We start from the raw sequence: 19,403 nt of genomic DNA, 5'->3' as shown, positions 1-19,403 counted from the left end.
ACCGTGCCATTCCAGTTTGAACCCAGCCTTATGTCAATCTGCTTGATCCAGTGCCTCATGGGAACAGTCCAGCCCGAACTGCCAAGCCAGGTCCTCCCTAGACTGGAAACAAGCATCTTAGGACCGGTTTCGGGATCTCACCCCTCTTCAGCCACGAAGTCTTGACTCCAGTAGCATGGAGAGCACGGGACCCACGTCTGGGCATACCCGTCCCACTCGGGAGTGACAAATGCAAAAACAACAGCTTAATGGATAGAATGCAGAACAATGTCATACATTCACCCCAGTACAGAGATCTGGGTCTAAATCCATTGTTTTTTTGCTCACCATGCCATTCCAGTTTGAACCCAGCCATATGCAAATCAGTCCTGACCCTGTGCCTCTTGGGAACAGTCCAGACCGAACTGGCAAGCCATGTCCTCCCTAGACTGAAAACAAGCATCCTAGGACCGGTTTCAGGGTTTCACCCTTCTTCGGCCAGGATAGCTTGATTCCAGTGGCATGGAGAGCATGGGACCCACGTCTGGGCATACCTCTCCCACTTGGGGTGACAAATGCAAAAACAACAGTTGATGGACAGAATTCAGAACAATGTCATACATTCAACCCAGTACAGATATCTGGGCCTAAATCCATCATTTTGTTGCTCACCATGCCATTCCAGTCTGAACCCAGCCATATGCAAATCAGTCTTGACCCTGTGCGTCATGGGCGCAGTCCAACCCGAACTGCCAAGCCAGGTCTTCCCAAGACTGGAAACAAGCATCCTAGGACCGTTTTCAGGGTTTCACCTCTCTTCAGCCAGGATAGCTTGATTCCAGTGGCATGGAGACCACGGGACCCACGTCTGGCCATACCTGTCCCACTTGGGGGTGACAAATGCAAAAACAACAGTTGATGGATAGAATGCAGAACAATGTCATACATTCACCCCCGTACAGAGATCTGGGTCTAAATCCATCGTTTTTTTGCTCACCATGCCATTCCAGTTTGAACCCAGCCATATGCAAATCAGTCTTGACCCTGTGCCTCATGGGAACAGTCCAGACCGAACTGCCAAGCCAGGTCCTCCCTAGACTAGAAACAAGCATCCTAGACCCGGTTTCGGGGTTGCACCCCTCTTCAGCCAGGATAGCCTGATTCCAGTGGCATGGAGAGCACGGGACCCAGGTCTGGGCATACCTCTCCCACTTGGGGTGACAAATACAAAAACAACACTTGATGGACAGAATGTAGAACAATGTCATACATTCACCCCAGTACAGAGATCTGGGCCTAAATCCATCATTTTTTTGCTCACCATGCCATTCCAGTTTGAACCCAGCCTTATGCAACTCAGTCTTGACCCTGTACCTCATGGAGTCCATCCCAAACTTCCAAGCCAGGTCCTCCCTAGACTGGAAATAAGCATACTAGGACCAGTTTCGGGGTTTCACCCCTCTTCAGCCAGGATAGCTTGATTCCAGGGGCATGGAGAGCACGGGACCCACATCTGGGCATACCAGTCCCACTCAGGGTGACAAATGCAAATACAACAGTTGATGGACAGAATGAAGAACAATGTCATACATTCACCCCAGTACAGAGATCTGGGCCTAAGTCCATCATTTTTTATTCACCATGCCATTCCAGTCTGAACCCAGCTACATGGAAATTAGTCTTGACACTGTGCCTCATGGGAAAAGTCCAGCCCAAGTTGCCAAGCCAGGTCCTCCCTAGACTAGAAACAAGCATCCTAGACCCGGTTTCAGGGTTTCACCCCTCTTCAGCCAGGATAGCTTGATTCCAGTGGCATGGACAGCACCAGACCCACGTCTGGGCATACCCGTCCCACTCGGGGTGTCAAATGCAAAAACAACAGTTGATGGACAGAATGCAGAACAATGTCATACATTCACCCCAGTACAGAGATCTGGGCCTAAATCCACCGTTTATTTCCTCACCATGCCATTCCAGTTTGAACCCAGCCATATGCAAATCAGTCTTGACTCTGTGCCTCATTGGAACAGTCTAGCCCGAAGTGCCAAGCCAGGTCCTCCCTAGACTGGAAACAGGCATCCTAGGACCGGTTTCTTGATTTCACCCCTCTTCAGCCATTATAGCTTGATTCCAGTGGCATGGAGAACACGGGACCCACTTCCAGACATACCCGTCCCACTCGGGGTGACAAATGCAAAAACAACAGTTGATGGACAGAATGCAGAACAATGTCTTACATTCACCCCAGTACAGAGATCTGGACCTAAATCCATCGTTTTTTTGCTCATCGTGCCATTCCAGTTTGAACCCAGCCATATGTCAATCTGCCTTGATTCAGTGCCTCATGGGAACAGTCCAGCCCGAACTGCCTAGCCAGGTCCTCTCTAGACTGGAAACAAGCATCCTAGTACCGGTTTCGGGGTTTCACCCCTCTTCAGCCACGAAAGCTTGATTCCAGTGGCATGGAGAGCACGGGTCCCACGTCTGGGCATACCCGTCCCATTCGGGGGTGACAAATGCAAAAACAACAGTTGATGGATAGAATGCAGAACAATGTCATACATTCACCCCAGTACAGAGATCTGGGTCTAAATCCATAGTTTTTTTGCTCACCATGCCATTCCAGTTTGAACCCAGCCATATGCAAATCAGTCTTGACCCTGAGCCTCATGGGAACAGTCCAGACCGAACTGGCAAGCCAGGTCCTCCCTAGACTGAAAACAAGCATCCTAGGACCGGTTTCGGGGTTTCACCCTTCTTCAGCCAGGATATCTTGATTCCAGTGGCATGGAGAGTATGGGACCCACGTTTAGGCATACCTCTCCCACTTGGGGTGACAAATGCAAAAACAACAGTTGATGGACAGAATGCAGAACAATGTCATACATTCACCCCAGTACAGAGATCTGGGCCTAAATCCATCATTTTGTTGCTCACCATGCCATTCAAGTCTGAACCCAGCCATATGCAAATCAGTCTTGACCCTGTGCCTCATGGGAGCAGTCCAGCCCGTACTGCCAATCCAGTTCTTCCCAAGACTGGAATCAAGCATCCTAGGACCGTTTTCAGGGTTTCACCCCTCTTCAAACAGGATAGCTTGATTCCAGTGGCATGGAGAGCACGGGACCCACGTCTGGGCATACCCGTCCCACTTGGGGGTGACAAATGCAAAAACAACAGTTGATGGATAGAATGCAGAACAATGTCATACATTCACCCCAGTACAGAGATCTGGGTCTAAATCTATCGTTTTTTTGCTCACCATGCCATTCCAGTTTGAACCCAGCCATATGCAAATCAGTCTTGACCCTGTGCCTCATGGGAACAGTCTAGACCGAACTGCCAAGCCAGGTCCTCCCTAGACTGGAAACAAGCATCCTAGGACCAGTTTCAGGGTTTAACCCCTCTTCAGTTACGATAGCTTGATTCCAGTGGCATGGAGAGCACGGGACCCACGTCTGGGCGTACCCGTCCCACTTAGGGGTGACAAATGCAAAAACAACAGTTGATGGATAGAATGCAGAACAACGTCATACTTTCACCCCAGTACAGAGATCTGGGTCTAAATCCATCGTTTTTTTCCTCAACATGCCATTCCAGTTTGAACCCAGCCATATGCAAATCAGTCTTGACCCTGTGCCTCATGGGAACAGTCCAGACCGAACTGCCAAGCCAGGTCCTCCCTAGACTGGAAACATGCATCCTAGGACCAGTTTCAGGGTTTCCCCCCCTCTTCAGCCAGGATAGCTTGATTCCAGTGGAATGGAGAGCACGTGACCCACGTCTGGGCATACCTCTCCCTCTTGGGGTGACAAATACAAAATCAACAGTTGATGGACAGAATGCAGAACCATGTCAGACATTCACCCCAGTACAGAGATCTGGGCCTAAATCCATCATTTTTTTGCTCACCATGCCATTTCAGTTTGAACCCAGCCGTATGCAACTCAGTCTTGACCCAGTACCTCATGGGAACAGTCCTTCCCGAATTGCCAAGCCAGGTCCTCCCTAGACTGGAAACAAGCATACTAGGACCAGTTTCGGGGTTTCACCCCTCTTCAGCCAGGATAGCTTGATTCCAGTGGCATGGAAGCACAGAAACAACATATGGGCATACCCGTCCCAATCGGGGTGACAAATGCAAAAATAACAGTTGATGTAAAGAATGCAAAACAATGTCATAAATTCACCCCAGTACAGAGATTTGGGCCTAAATCCATCTTTTTTTTACTCACAATGCCATTCCAGTTTGAACCCAGCCATATGCAAATCAGTCTTGACCCTGTGCCTCATGGGAAAAGTCCAGCCCGAACTGCCAAGCCAGGTGCTCCCTAGATTGGACACAAGCATCCTAGGACCGGTTTCGGGGTTTCACCCCTCTTCAGCCAGGATAGCTGGATTCCAGTGGCATGGAGAGCACGGGACCCACGTCTGGGCATACCCGTCCCACTCGGGGTGACAAATGCAAAAACAACAGTTGATGGACAGAAAGCAGAAACATGTCCTACATTCACCCCAGTACAGAGATCTGGGCCTAAATTCATCATTTTTTTGTTCACCATGCCATTCCAGTTTGAACCCAGCCATATGCAAATCAGTCTTGACCCTGTGCCTCATGGGAACAGTCCAGACCGACCTGGCAAGCCAGGTCCTCCCTAGACTGAAAACAAGCATCCCAGGACCGGTTTCAGGGTTTCACCCTTCTTCAGCCAGGATAGCTTGATTCCATTGGCATGGAGAGCATGGGACCCACGTTTGGGCATACCTCTCCCACTTGGGGTGACAAATGCAAAAACAACAGTTGATGGATAGAATGCAGAACAATGTCATACATTCACCCCAGTACAGAGATCTGGGTCTAAATCTATCGTTTTTTTGCTCACCATGCCATTCCAGTTTGAACCCAGCCATATGCAAATCAGTCTTGACCCTGTGCCTCATGGGAACAGTCCAGACCGAACTGCCAAGCCAGGTCCTCCCTAGACCGGAAACAAGCATCCTAGGACCAGTTTCAGGGTTTCACCCCTCTTCAGCCAGGATAGCTTGATTCCAGTGGCATGGAGAGCACGGGACCCACGTCTGGGCATACCTCTCCCACTTGGGGTGACAAATACAAAAACAACAGTTGATGGACAGAATGCAGAACAATGTCATACATTCACCCCAGTACAGAGATCTGGGCCTAAATCCATCATTTTTTTGCTCACCATGCCATTCCAGTTTGAACCCAGCCGTATGCAACTCAGTCTTGACCCTGTACCTCATGGGAACAGTCCATCCCGAACTGCCAAGCCAGGCCCTCCCTAGACTGGAAACAAGCATCCTAGGACCAGTTTCAGGGTTTCACCCCTCTTCAGCCAGGATAGCTTGATTCCAGGGGCATGGAGAGCACGGGACCCACATCTGGGCACACCAGTCCCGCTCGGGGTGACAAATGCAAATACAACAGTTGTTGGACAGAATGCAGAACAATGTCATACATTCACCCCAGTACAGAGATCTGGGCCTAAATGCATCGTTTTTTTCTTCACTGTTCCATTCTAGTTTCGAACCCAGCGATATGCAAATCAGTCGTAACCCTGTGCCTCATGGGAACAGTCCAGCCTGAACTGCCAAGCCAGGTCCTCCCTAGACTGGAAACAAGCATCGTAGGACCGGTTTCAGGGTTTCACCCCTCTTCAGCCAGGTTAGCTTGATTCCAGTGGCATGGAGAGCATGGGACCCACGTCTGGGCATACTCGTCCTACTCGAGGTGACAAATTCAAAAAGAACAGTTGATGGACAGAATGAAGAACAATGTCATACATTCACCGCACTACAGAGATCTGGGCCTAAATCCATCGTTTTTTTGCTCACCATGCCATTCCAGTTTAAACCCAGCCATATGCAAATCAGTCTTGACCCTGTGTCTCATGGGTACAGTCCAGCCCGAACTGCCAAGCCAGGTCCTTCCTAGACTGGAAACAAGCATCCTAATACCGGTTCCGGGGTTTCACCCCTCTTCAGCCAGGATTGCTTGATTCCAGTGGCATGGAGAGCACAGGACCCACGTCTGGGCATACCCGTCGTACTTGGGGTGACAAATGCAAAAACAACAGTTGATGGACCGAATGTAATACAATGTCATACATTTACCCCAGTACAGAGATCTGGGTCTAAATCCATTGTTTTTTTGCTCGCCATTCCAGTTTGAACCCAGCCGTATGCAAATCAGACTTGACCCTGTGCCTCATGGGAACAGTCCATCCCAAACTGCCAAGCCAGGTCTTCCCAAGACTGTAAACAAGCATCATAGGACTGTTGTCATTGTTTTACCCCTCTTCAGCCAGGATAGCTTGATTCCAGTGGCATGGAGAGCACGGGACCCACGTCTGGGCATACCCTTCCCACTCGGAGGTGACAAATGCAAAAACAACAGTTGTTGGATAGAATGCAGAACAACGTCATACATTCACCCCAGTACAGAGATCTGGGCCTAAGTCCACAGTTTTTTTTCCTCACCATGCCATTCCAGTTTGAACCCAGCCATATGCAAATCAGGCTTGACCCTGTGCCTCATTGGAACAGTCTAGCCCGAACTGCCAAGCCAGGTCCTCCCTTGACTGGAAACAAGCATCCTAGGACCGGTTTCTTGATTTCACCCCTCTTCAGCCATTATAGCTTGATTCCAGTGGCATGGAGAACACGGGACCCACTTCTGGGCATACCCGTCCCACTCGGGGTGACAAATGCAAAAACAACAGTTGATGGACAGAATGCAGAACAATGTCTTACATTCACCCCAGTACAGAGATCTGGGCCTAAATCCATCGTGTTTTTGCTCACCGTGCCATTCCATGTTTGAACCCAGTCATATGTAAATCTGCCTTGATTCTGTGCCTCATGGGAACAGTCCAGCCCGAACTGCCAAGTCAGGTCCTCCCTAGACTGGAAACAAGCATCCTAGGACCGTTTTCGGGGTTTCACCCCTCTTCAGCCACGATAGCTTCATTCCAGTGGCATGGAGAGCACGGGACCCACGTCTGGGCATACCCGTCCCACTCGGGGTGACAAATGCAAAAACAACAGTTGATGGATAGAATGCAGAACAATGTCATACATTCACCCCAGTACAGAGATCTGGGTCTAAATCCATCGTTTGTTTGCTCACCATGCCATTCCAGTTTGAACCCAGCCATATACAAATCAGTCTTGACCCTGTGCCTCATGGGAACAGTCCAGACCGAACTGCCAAGCCAGGTCCTCCCTAGACTGAAAACAAGCATCCTAGGACCGGTTTCGGGGTTTCACCCCTCTTCAGCCAGGATAGCTTGATTCCAGTGGCATGGAGAGCACTGGACCCACGTCTGGGCATACCTCTCCCACTTGGGGTGACAAATACAAAAACAACAGTTGATGGACAGAATGCAGAACAATGTCATACATTCACCCCAGTACAGAGATCTGGGCCTAAATCCATCATTTTTTTGCTCACCATGCCATTCCAGTTTGAACCCATCCGTATGCAACTCAGTCATGACCCTGTGTCTCATGGGTACAGTCCAGCCCGAACTGCCAAGCCAGGACCTCCCTAGACTGGAAACAAGCATCCTAATACCGGTTCCGGGGTTTCACCCCTCTTCAGCCAGGATAGCTTGATACAAGTGGCATGGAGATCATTGGACCCATATCTGGGCATGCCCGTCCCACTCGGGGGTGACAAATGCAAAAACAACAGTTGATGGTCAGAACGCAGAACAATGTCATACATTCACCCCAGTACAGAGATCTGGGCCTAAATCCATCGTTTTTTTTCCTCACCATGCCATTCCAGTTTGAACCCAGCCATATGCAAATCAGTCTTGACTCTGTGCCTCATTGGAACAGTCTAGCCCGAACTGCCAAGCCAGGTCCTCCCTAGACTGGAAACAAGCATCCTAGGACCGGTTTCTTGATTTCACCCCTCTTCAGCCATTATAGCTTGATTCCAGTGGCATGGAGAACACGGGACCCACGTCTGGGCATACCCGTCCCACTCGGGGTGACAAATGCAAAAACAACAGTTGATGGACAGAATGCAGAACAATGTCTTACATTCACCCCAGTACAGAGATCTGGGCCTTAATCCATCGTTTTTTTGCTCACTGTGCCATTCCAGTTTGAACCTAGCCATATGTAAATCTGCCTTGATCCTGTGCCTCATGGGATCAGTCCAGCCTGAACTGCCAAGCCAGGTCCTCCCTAGACTGGAAACAAGCATCCTAGGACCAGTTTAGGGGTTTCACCCCTCTTCAGCCACGATAGCTTGATTCCAGTGGCATGGAGAGCACGGGACCCACATCTGGGCATACCCGTCCCACTCGGGGGTGACAAATGCAAAAACAACAGTTGATGGACAGAATGCAGAACAATGTCTTACATTCACCCCAGTACAGAGATCTGGGCCTTAATCCATCGTTTTTTTTGCTCACTGTGCCATTCCAGTTTGAACCCAGCCATATGTAAATCTGCCTTGACCCTGTGCCTCATGGAAACAGTCCAGACCGAACTGCAAACCCAGGTAATCCCTAGACTGAAAACAGGCATCCTAGGACCGGTTTCGGGGTTTCACCCCTCTTCAGCCAGGATAGCTTGATTCCAGTGGCATGGAGAGCACGGGACCCACGTCTGGGCATACCTCTCCCACTTGGGGTGACAAATACAAAAACAACACTTGATGGACAGAATGCAGAACAATGTCATACATTCACCCCAGTACAGAGATCTGGGCCTAAATCCATTGTTTTTTTGCTCACCATGACATTCCAGTCTGAACCCAGCCATATGCAATTCAGCCTTGACCCTGTGCCTCATGGCAGCAGTCCAGCCCGAACTGCCAAGCCGGGTCTTCCCAAGACTGGAAACAAGCATCCTAGTACCGTTTTCTGGGTTTCACACCTCTTCAGCCAGGATAGCTTGATTCCAGTGGCATGGAGAGCACGGGACCCACGTCTGGGCATACATCTCCCACTTGGAGTGACAAATGCAAAAACAACAGTTGATGGACAGAATGCAGAACAATGTCATACATTCACCCTAGTACAGAGATCTGGGCCTAAGTCCATCATTTTTTTACTCACCATGCCATTCCAGTCTGAACCCAGCCATTTGCAATTCAGTCTTGACCCTGTGCCTCATGGCAGCAATCCAGCCCGAACTGCCAAGCCATGTCTTCCCAAGACTGGAAACAAGCATCCTAGACCCGGTTTTGGGGTTTCACCCCTCTTCAGCCAGGATAGCTTGATTCCAGTGGCATGGAGAGCACCGGACCCACGTCTGGGCATACCCGTCCACTCGGGGTGACAAATGCAAAAACAACAGTTGATGGACAGAATGCAGAACAATGTCATACATTCACCCCAGTACAGAGATCTGGGTCTAAATCCATTATTTTTTTGCTCACCATGCCATTCCAGTTTGAACCCAGCCATATGCAAATCAGTCTTGACCCTGTGCCTCATGGAAACAATCCAGACCGAACTGCCAAGCCAGGTCCTCCCTAGACTGGACACAAGCATCCTAGTACCGTTTTCTGGGTTTCACACCTCTTCAGCCAGGATAGCTTGATTCCAGTGGCATGGAGAGCATGGGACCCACGTCTGGGCATACCTCTCCCACTTGGGATGACAAATACAAAAACAACAGTTGATGGACAGAATGCAGAACAATGTCATACATTCACCCCAGTACAGAGATCTGGGCCTAAATCCATCATTTTTTTGCTCACCATGCCATTCCACTTTGAACACAGCCGTATGCAACTCAGTCTTGACCCTGTACCTCATGGGAACAGTCCATCCCGAACTGCCAAGCCAGGTCCTCCCTAGACTGGACACAAGCATACTAGGACCAGTTTCGGGGTTTCACCCCTCTTCAGCCAGGATAGCTTGGTTCCAGGGGCATGGAGAGCACGGGACCCACACATCTGGGCATACCAGCCCCACTCGGGGTGACAAATGCAAATACAACAGTTGATGAACAGAATGCAGAACAATGTCATACATTCACCCCAGTACAGAGATCTGGGCCTAAATCCATCGTTTTTTTCTTCACCGTGCAATTCCAGTTTGAACCCAGCCATATGCAAATCAGTCTTGACCCTGTGTCTCATGGGTACAGTCCAGCCCAAAATGCCAAGCCAGGTCCTCCCTAGACTGGAAACAAGCATCCTAATGCCGGTTCCGGGGTTTTACCCTCTTCAGCCAGGATAGCTTGATTCCAGTGGCATGGAGAGCACGGGACCCACGTCTGGGCATACCCGTCCCACTCGGGGGTGACAAATGCAAAAACAACAGTTGTTGGATAGAATGCAGAACAATGTCATACATTCACCCCAGTACAGAGATCTGTGTCTAAATCCATCGTTTTTTTGCTCACCATGCCATTCCAGTTTGAACCCAGCCATATGCAAATCAGTCTTGACCCTGCGCCTCATAACAGTCCAGACTGAACTGCCAAGCCAGGTACTCCCTAGACTGGAAACAAGCATCCTAGGACCGGTTTCGGGGTTTTACCCCTCTTCAGCCAGAATAGCTTGATTCCAGTGGCATGGAGAGCACGGGACCCATGTCTGGGCATACCTTTCCCACTTGGGGTGACAAATGCAAAAACAACAGTTGATGGACAGAACGCAGACCAATGTCATACATTCACCCAGTACAGAGATCTGGGCCTAAATCCATCATTTTTTTGCTCACCATGCCATTCCAGTGTGAACCCAGCCATATGCAAATCAGTTTTGATCCTGTGCCTCATGGGAACAGTGCAGCCCGAACTGCCAAGCCAGGTCTTCCCTAGACTGATAACAAGCATCCTAGGACCGGTTTCGGGGTTTCACCCCTCTTCAGCCAGGATAGATTGATTCCAGTAGCATGGAGAGCACGGGCCCCCCTTCTGGGCATACCCGTCCCACTGGGGGTGACAAATGCAAAAACAACAGTTGATGGACAGAATGCACAACCATGTCATACATTCACACCAGTACAGAGATCTGGGCCTAAATCCACCGTTTTTTTCCTCACCATGCCTTTCCAGTTTGAACCCAGCCATATGCAAATCAGTCTTGACTCTGTGCCTCATTGTTACAGTCTAGCCCGAACTGCCAAGCCAGGTCCTCCCTAGACTGGAAACAAGCATCCTAGGACCGGTTTCTTGATTTCACCCCTCTTCAGCCATTATAGCTTGATTCCAGTGGCATGGAGAGCACAGAACCCACATCTGGGCATACCCGTCCCACTCGGGGGTGACAAATGCAAAAACAACAGTTGATGGATAGAATGCAGAACAATGTCATACATTCACCCCAGTACAGCGATCTGGGCCTAAATCCACAGTTTTTTTGCTCACAATACCATTCCAGTTTGAACCCAGCCATATGCAAATCAGTCTTGACCCTGTGCCTCATGGGAACAGTCCAGACCGAACTGCCAAGCCAGGTAATCCCTAGACTGAAAACAAGCATCCTAGGACCGGTTTCGGGGTTTCACCCCTCTTCAGCCAGGATAGCTTGATTCCAGTGGCATGGAGAGCACGGGACCAATGTCTGGGCATACCCGTCCCACTCGTAGTGACAAATGCAAAAAAAACAGTTGATGGACAGAATGTAGAACAATGTCATACATTCAGCCTAGTACAGAGATCTGGGCCGAAATCCATTTATTTTTTCCTCACCGTGCCATTCCAGTTCGAACCCAGCGATATGCAAATCAGTCGTGACCCTGTGCCTCATGGGAACAGTCCAGCCTGAACTGCCAAGCCAGGTCCTCCCTAGACTGGAAACAAGCATCGTAGGACTGGTTTCAGGGTTTCACCCCTCTTCAGCCAGGATAGCTTGATTCCAGTGGCATGGAGAGCATGGGACCCACGTCTGGGCATACCTCTCCCACTTGGGGTGACAAATACAAAAACAACAGTTGTTGGACAGAATGCAGAACAATGTCATACATTCACCCCAGTATAGAGATCTGGGCCTAAATCCATCCTTTTTTTGCTCACCATGCCATGCCAGTCTGAACCCAGCCATATGCCTATCAGTCTTGATCCTGTGCCTCATGGGAACAGTGCAGCCCGAACTGCCAAGCCAGGTCCTCCCTAGACTGATAACAAGATTCCTAGGACCGGTTTCAGGGTTTCACCCCTCTTCAGCCAGGATAGCTTGATTCCAGTGGCATGGAGAGCACGGACCTAGATCTGGGCATACCTCTCCCACTCGGGGTGACAAATGCAAATACAACAGTTGATGGACAGAATGCAGAACAATGTCATACATTCACGCCAGTACAGAGATCTGGGCCTAAATCCATTGTTTTTTTGCTCACCATGACATTCCAGTCTGAACCCAGCCATATGCAATTCAGCCTTGACCCTGTGCCTCATGGCAGCAGTCCAGCCCGAACTGCCAAGCCGGGTCTTCCCAAGACTGGAAACAAGCATCCTAGTACCGTTTTCTGGGTTTCATACCTCTTCAGCCAGGATAGCTTGATTCCAGTGGCATGGAGAGCACGGGACCCACGTTTGGGCATACATCTCCCACTTGGAGTGACAAATGCAAAAACAACAGTTGATGGACAGAATGCAGAACAATGTCATACATTCAACCCAGTACAGAGATCTGGGCCTAAGTCCATCCTTTTTTTACTCACCATGCCATTCCAGTCTGAACCCAGCCATTTGCAATTCAGTCTTGACCCTGTGCCTCATGGCAGCAGTCCTGCCCGAACTGCCAAGCCAGGTCCTCCCAAGACTGGAAACAAGCATCCCAGACCCTGTTTCAGGGTTTCACCCCTCTTCAGCCAGGATAGCTTGATTCCAGTGGCATGGAGAGCACCGGACCCACGTCTGGGCATACCCGTCCCACTCGGAGTGACAAATGCAAAAACATCAGTTGATGGACAGAATGCAGAACAATGTCATAAATTCACCCCAGTACAGAGATCTGGGCCTTAATCCACCGTTTTTTTCCTCACCATGCCATTCAAGTTTGAACCCAGCCATATGCAAATCAGTCTTGACACTGTGCCTCATTGGAACAGTCTAGCCCGAACTGCCAAGCCAGGTCTTCCCTAGACTGGAAACAAGCATCCTAGGACCGTTTTCAGGGTTTCACCCCTCTTCAGCCACGAAAGCTTGATTCCACTGGCATGGAGAACACGGGTCCCACGTCTGGACATTCCTGTCCCACTCGGGGTGACAAATGCAAAAACAACAGTTGATGGACAGAATGCAGAACAATGTCTTACATTCACCTCAGTACAGAGATCTGGGCCTAAATCCATCGTTTTTTTGCTCACTGTGCCATTCCAGTTTGAACCCAGCCATATGTCAATCTGCCTTGATCCAGTGCCTCATGGGAACAGTCCAGCCCGAACTGCCAAGCCAGGTCCTCCCTAGACTGGAAACAAGCATCCTAGGACCGGTTTCCTGGTTTCACCCCTCTTCAGCCACGAAAGCTTGATTCCAGTGGCATGGAGAGCACGGGACCCACGTCTGGGCATACCCGTCCCACTCGGGGTAACAAATGCAAAAACAACAGTTGATGGACAGAATGCAGAACAATATCATACATTCACCCCAGTACAGAGATCTGGGCCTAAATCCATCGTTTTTTTGCTCACCATGCCATTCCAGTTTGAACCCAGCCATATGCAAATCAGTCTTGACTCTGTGCCTCATGGGAACAGTCCAGACCGAACTGCCAAGCCAGGTCCTCCCTAGACTGAAAACAAGCATCCTAGGACCGGTTTCAGGGTTTCACCCCTCTTCAGCCAGGATAGCTTGATTCCAGTGGCATGGAGAGCACCGGACCCACGTCTGGGCATACCCGTCCCACTCGGGGTGACAAATGCAAAAACATCAGTTGATGGACAGAATGCAGAACAATGTCATACATTCACCCCAGTACAGAGATCTGGGCCTTAATCCACCGTTTTTTTCCTCACCATGCCATTCAAGTTTGAACCCAGCCATATGCAAATCAGTCTTGACACTGTGCCTCATTGGAACAGTCTAGCCCGAACTGCCAAGCCAGGTCTTCCCTAGACTGGAAACAAGCATCCTAGGACCGTTTTCAGGGTTTTACCCCTCTTCAGCCACGAAAGCTTGATTCCACTGGCATGGAGAACACGGGACCCACGTCTGGACATTCCTGTCCCACTCGGGGTGACAAATGCAAAAACAACAGTTGATGGACAGAATGCAGAACAATGTCTTACATTCACCTCAGTACAGAGATCTGGGCCTAAATCCATCGTTTTTTTGCTCACCATGCCATTCCAGTGTGAACCCAGCCATATGCAAATCAGTCTTGATCCTGTGCCTCATGGGAACAGTGCAGCCCGAACTGCCAAGCCAGGTCCTCCCTAGACTGATAACAAGCATCCTAGGAACGGTTTCTGGGTTTCACCCCTCTTCAGCCAGGTTAGATTGATTCCAGTAGCATGGAGAGCACGGGACAAACGTCTGGGCATACCCGTCCCACTGGGGGTGACAAATGCAAAAACAACAGTTGATGGACAGAATGCACAACCATGTCATACATTCACACCAGTACAGAGATCTGGGCCTAAATCCACCGTTTTTTTCCTCACCATGCCTTTCCAGTTTGAACCCAGCCATATGCAAATCAGTCTTGACTCTGTGCCTCATTGTTACAGTCTAGCCCGAACTGCCAAGCCAGGTCCTCCCTAGACTGGAAACAAGCATCCTAGGACCGGTTTCTTGATTTCACCCCTCTTCAGCCATTATAGCTTGATTCCAGTGGCATGGAGAGCACAGGACCCACATCTGGGCATACCCGTCCCACTCGGGGGTGACAAATGCAAAAACAAGAGTTGATGGATAGAATGCAGAACAATGTCATACATTCACCCCAGTACTGCGATCTGGGCCTAAATCCACTGTTTTTTTGCTCACCATACCATTCCAGTTTGAACCCAGCCATATGCAAATCAGTCTTGACCCTGTGCCTCATGGGAACAGTCCAGACCGAACTGCCAAGCCAGGTAATCCCTAGACTGAAAACAAGCATCCTAGGACCGGTTTCGGGGATTCACCCCTCTTCAGCCAGGATAGCTTGATTCCAGTGGCATGGAGAGCAAGGGACCAATGTCTGGGCATACCCGTCCCACTCGTAGTGACAAATGCAAAAAAAACAGTTGATGGACAGAATGTAGAACAATGTCATACATTCAGCCTAGTACAGAGATCTGGGCCGAAATCCATTTATTTTTTCCTCACCGTGCCATTCCAGTTCGAACCCAGCGATATGCAAATCAGTCGTGACCCTGTGCCTCATGGGAACAGTCCAGCCTGAACTGCCAAGCCAGGTCCTCCCTAGACTGGAAACAAGCATCGTAGGACCGGTTTCAGGGTTTCACCCCTGTTCAGCCAGGATAGCTTGATTCCAGTGGCATGGAGAGCATGGGACCCACGTCTGGGCATACCTCTCCCACTTGGGGTGACAAATACAAAAACAACAGTTGTTGGACAGAATGCAGAACAATGTCATACATTCACCCCAGTACAGAGATCTGGGCCTAAATCCATCCTTTTTTTGCTCACCACGCCATGCCAGTCTGAACCCAGCCATGTGCCTATCAGTCTTGATCCTGTGCCTCATGGGAACAGTGCAGCCCGAACTGCCAATCCAGGTCCTCCCTAGACTGATAACAAGAATCCTAGGACCGGTTTCGGGGTTTCACCCCTCTTCAGCCAGGATAGCTTGATTCCAGTGGCATGGAGAGCACGGGACCTAGATCTGGGCATACCTCTCCCACTCGGGGTGACAAATGCAAATACAACAGTTGATGGACAGAATGCAGAACAATGTCATACATTCACGCCAGTACAGAGATCTGGGCCTAAATCCATTGTTTTTTTGCTCACCATGACATTCCAGTCTGAACCCAGCCATATGCAATTCAGCCTTGACCCTGTGCCTCATGGCAGCAGTCCAGCCCGAACTGCCAAGCCGGGTCTTTCCAAGACTGGAAACAAGCATCCTAGTACCGTTTTCTGGGTTTCACACCTCTTCAGCCAGGATAGCTTGATTCCAGTGGCATGGAGAGCACGGGACCCACGTCTGGGCATACATCTCCCACTTGGAGTGACAAATGCAAAAACAACAGTTGATGGACAGAATGCAGAACAATGTCATACATTCAGCCCAGTACAGAGATCTGGGCCTAAGTCCATCCTCTTTTTTACTCACCATGCCATTCCAGTCTGAACCCAGCCATTTGCAATTCAGTCTTGACCCTGTGCCTCATGGCAGCAGTCCTGCCCGAACTGCCAAGCCAGGTCTTCCCAAGACTGGAAACAAGCATCCTAGACCCGGTTTCAGGGTTTCACCCCTCTTCAGCCAGGATAGCTTGATTCCAGTGGCATGGAGAGCACCGGACCCACGTCTGGGCATACATCTCCCACTTGGAGTGACAAATGCAAAAACAACAGTTGATGGACAGAATGCAGAACAATGTCATACATTCAACCCAGTACAGAGATCTGGGCCTAAGTCCATCCTTTTTTTACTCACCATGCCATTCCAGTCTGAACCCAGCCATTTGCAATTCAGTCTTGACCCTGTGCCTCATGGCAGCAGTCCTGCCCGAACTGCCAAGCCAGGTCTTCCCAAGACTGGAAACAAGCATCCTAGACCCGGTTTCAGGGTTTCACCCCTCTTCAGCCAGGATGGCTTGATTCCAGTGGCATGGAGAGCACCGGACCCACGTCTGGGCATACCCGTCCCACTCGGGGTGACAAATGCAAAAACATCAGTTGATGGACAGAATGCAGAACAATGTCATACATTCACCCCAGTACAGAGATCTGGGCCTTAATCCACCGTTTTTTTCCTCACCATGCCATTCAAGTTTGAACCCAGCCATATGCAAATCAGTCTTGACACTGTGCCTCATTGGAACAGTCTAGCCCGAACTGCCAAGCCAGGTCTTCCCTAGACTGGAAACAAGCATCCTAGGACCGTTTTCAGGGTTTTACCCCTCTTCAGCCACGAAAGCTTGATTCCACTGGCATGGAGAACACGGGACCCACGTCTGGACATTCCTGTCCCACTCGGGGTGACAAATGCAAAAACAACAGTTGATGGACAGAATGCAGAACAATGTCTTACATTCACCTCAGTACAGAGATCTGGGCCTAAATCCATCGTTTTTTTGCTCACTGTGCCATTCCAGTTTGAACCCAGCCATATGTCAATCTGCCTTGATCCAGTGCCTCATGGGAACAGTCCAGCCCGAACTGCCAAGCCAGGTCCTCCCTAGACTGGAAACAAGCATCCTAGGACCGGTTTCCTGGTTTCACCCCTCTTCAGCCACTAAAGCTTGATTCCAGTGGCATGGAGAGCACGGGACCCACGTCTGGGCATACCCGTCCCACTCGGGGTGACAAATGCAAAAACAACAGTTGAAGGACAGAATGCAGAACAATATCATACATTCACCCCAGTACAGAGATCTGGGCCTAAATCCATCGTTTTTTTGCTCACCATGCCATTCCATTTTGAACCCAGCCATATGCAAATCAGTCTTGACTCTGTGCCTCATGGGAACAGTCCAGACCGAACTGCCAAGCCAGGTCCTCCCTAGACTGAAAACAAGCATCCTAGGACCGGTTTCGGGGTTTCACCCTTCTTCAGCCAGGATAGCTTGATTCCAGTTGTATGGAGAGCATGGGACCCACGTCTGGGCATACCTCTTCCACTTGGGGTGACAAATGCAAAAACAACAGTTGATGGACAGAATGCAGAACAATGTCACACATTCAGACCAGTACAGAGGTCTGGGCCTAAATCCATCATTTTGTTGCTCACCATGCCATTCCAGTCTGAACCCAGCCATATGCAAATCAGTCTTGACCCTGTGCCTCATGGGAACAGTCCAGCCCGAACTGCCAAGCCAGGTCTTCCCAAGACTGGAAACAAGCATCCTAGGACCGTTTTCAGGGTTTCACCCCTCTTCAGCCAGGATAGCTTGATTCCAGTGGCATGGAGAGCACGGGACCCACGTCTGGGCATACCCGTCCCACTTGGGGGTGACAAATGCAAAAACAACAGTTGATGGATAGAATGCAGAACAATGTCATACATCCACCCCAGTACAGAGATCTGGGTCTAAATCCATCGTTTTTTTGCTCACCATGCCATTCCAGTTTGAACCCAGCCATATGCAAATCAGTCTTGACCCTGTGTCTCATGGGTACAGTCCAGCCCGAACTTCCAAGCCAGGTCCTCCCTAGACTGGAAACAAGCATCCGAATACTGGTTCCAGGGTTTCACCCCTCTTCAGCCAGGATAGCTTGATTCCAGTGGCATAGAGAGCACGGGACCCACGTCTGGGCATACCCGTCCCACTCGGGGTGACAAATGCAAAAACAAAAGTTGGTGGACCGAATGTAATACAATGTCATACATTTACCCCAGTACAGAGATCAGGGTCTAAATCCATTGTTTTTTTGCTCAAAAGTGCCATTCCAGTTTGAACCCAGCCATATGCAAATCAGACTTGACCATGTGCCTCATGGGAACAGTCCATCCCGAACTGCCAAGCCAGGTCTTCCCAAGACTGGAAACAAGCATCATAGTACTGTTGTCATTGTTTTACCCCTCTTCAGCCAGGATAGCTTGATTCCAGTGGCATGGAGAGCACGGGACCCACATCTGGGCATACCGGTCCCACTCGGGGGGTGACAAATGTAAAAACAACAGTTGTTGGATAGAATGCAGAACAATGTCATACATTCACCCCAGTACAGAGATCTGTGTCTAAATCCATTGTTTTTTTGCTCACCATGCCATTCAAGTTTGAACCCAGCCATATGCAAATCAGTCTTAAACCTGTACCTCATGGGAACAGTCCAGACCGAACTGCCAAGCCAGGTACTCCCAAGACTGGAAACAAGCATCCTAGGACCGGTTTCGGGGTTTTACCCCTCTTCAGCCAGGATAGCTTGATTCCAGTGGCATGGAGAGCAAGGGACCCACGTCTGGGCATACCGGTCCCAGTCGGGGTGACAAATGCAAAAACAACAGTTGATGGACAGAATGCAGAACAATGTCATACATTCACACCAGTATAGAGATCTGGGCCTAAATCCACCGTTTTTTTCCTCACCATGCCATTCCAGTTTGAACCCAGCCATAAGCAAATCAGTCTTGACTCTGTGCCTCATTGGAACAGTCTAGCCCAAACTGCCAAGCCAGGTCCTCCCTAGACTGGAAACAAGCATCCTAGGACTGGTTTTGGGGTTTCACCCCTCTTCAGCCACGAAAGCTTGATTCTAGTGGCATGGAGAGCACGGGACCCACGTCTGGGCATACCCGTCCCACTCGGGGGTGACAAATGCAAAAACAACATTTGATAGATAGAATGCCGAACAATTTCATACATTCA

The sequence above is a fragment of the Triturus cristatus genome, chromosome 1_1 (assembly GCF_964204655.1).
Source record: "Triturus cristatus chromosome 1_1, aTriCri1.1, whole genome shotgun sequence".
Classification (NCBI taxonomy): Eukaryota; Metazoa; Chordata; class Amphibia; order Caudata; family Salamandridae; genus Triturus; species Triturus cristatus.
Note: the sequence above shows the minus strand (reverse complement) of the source record.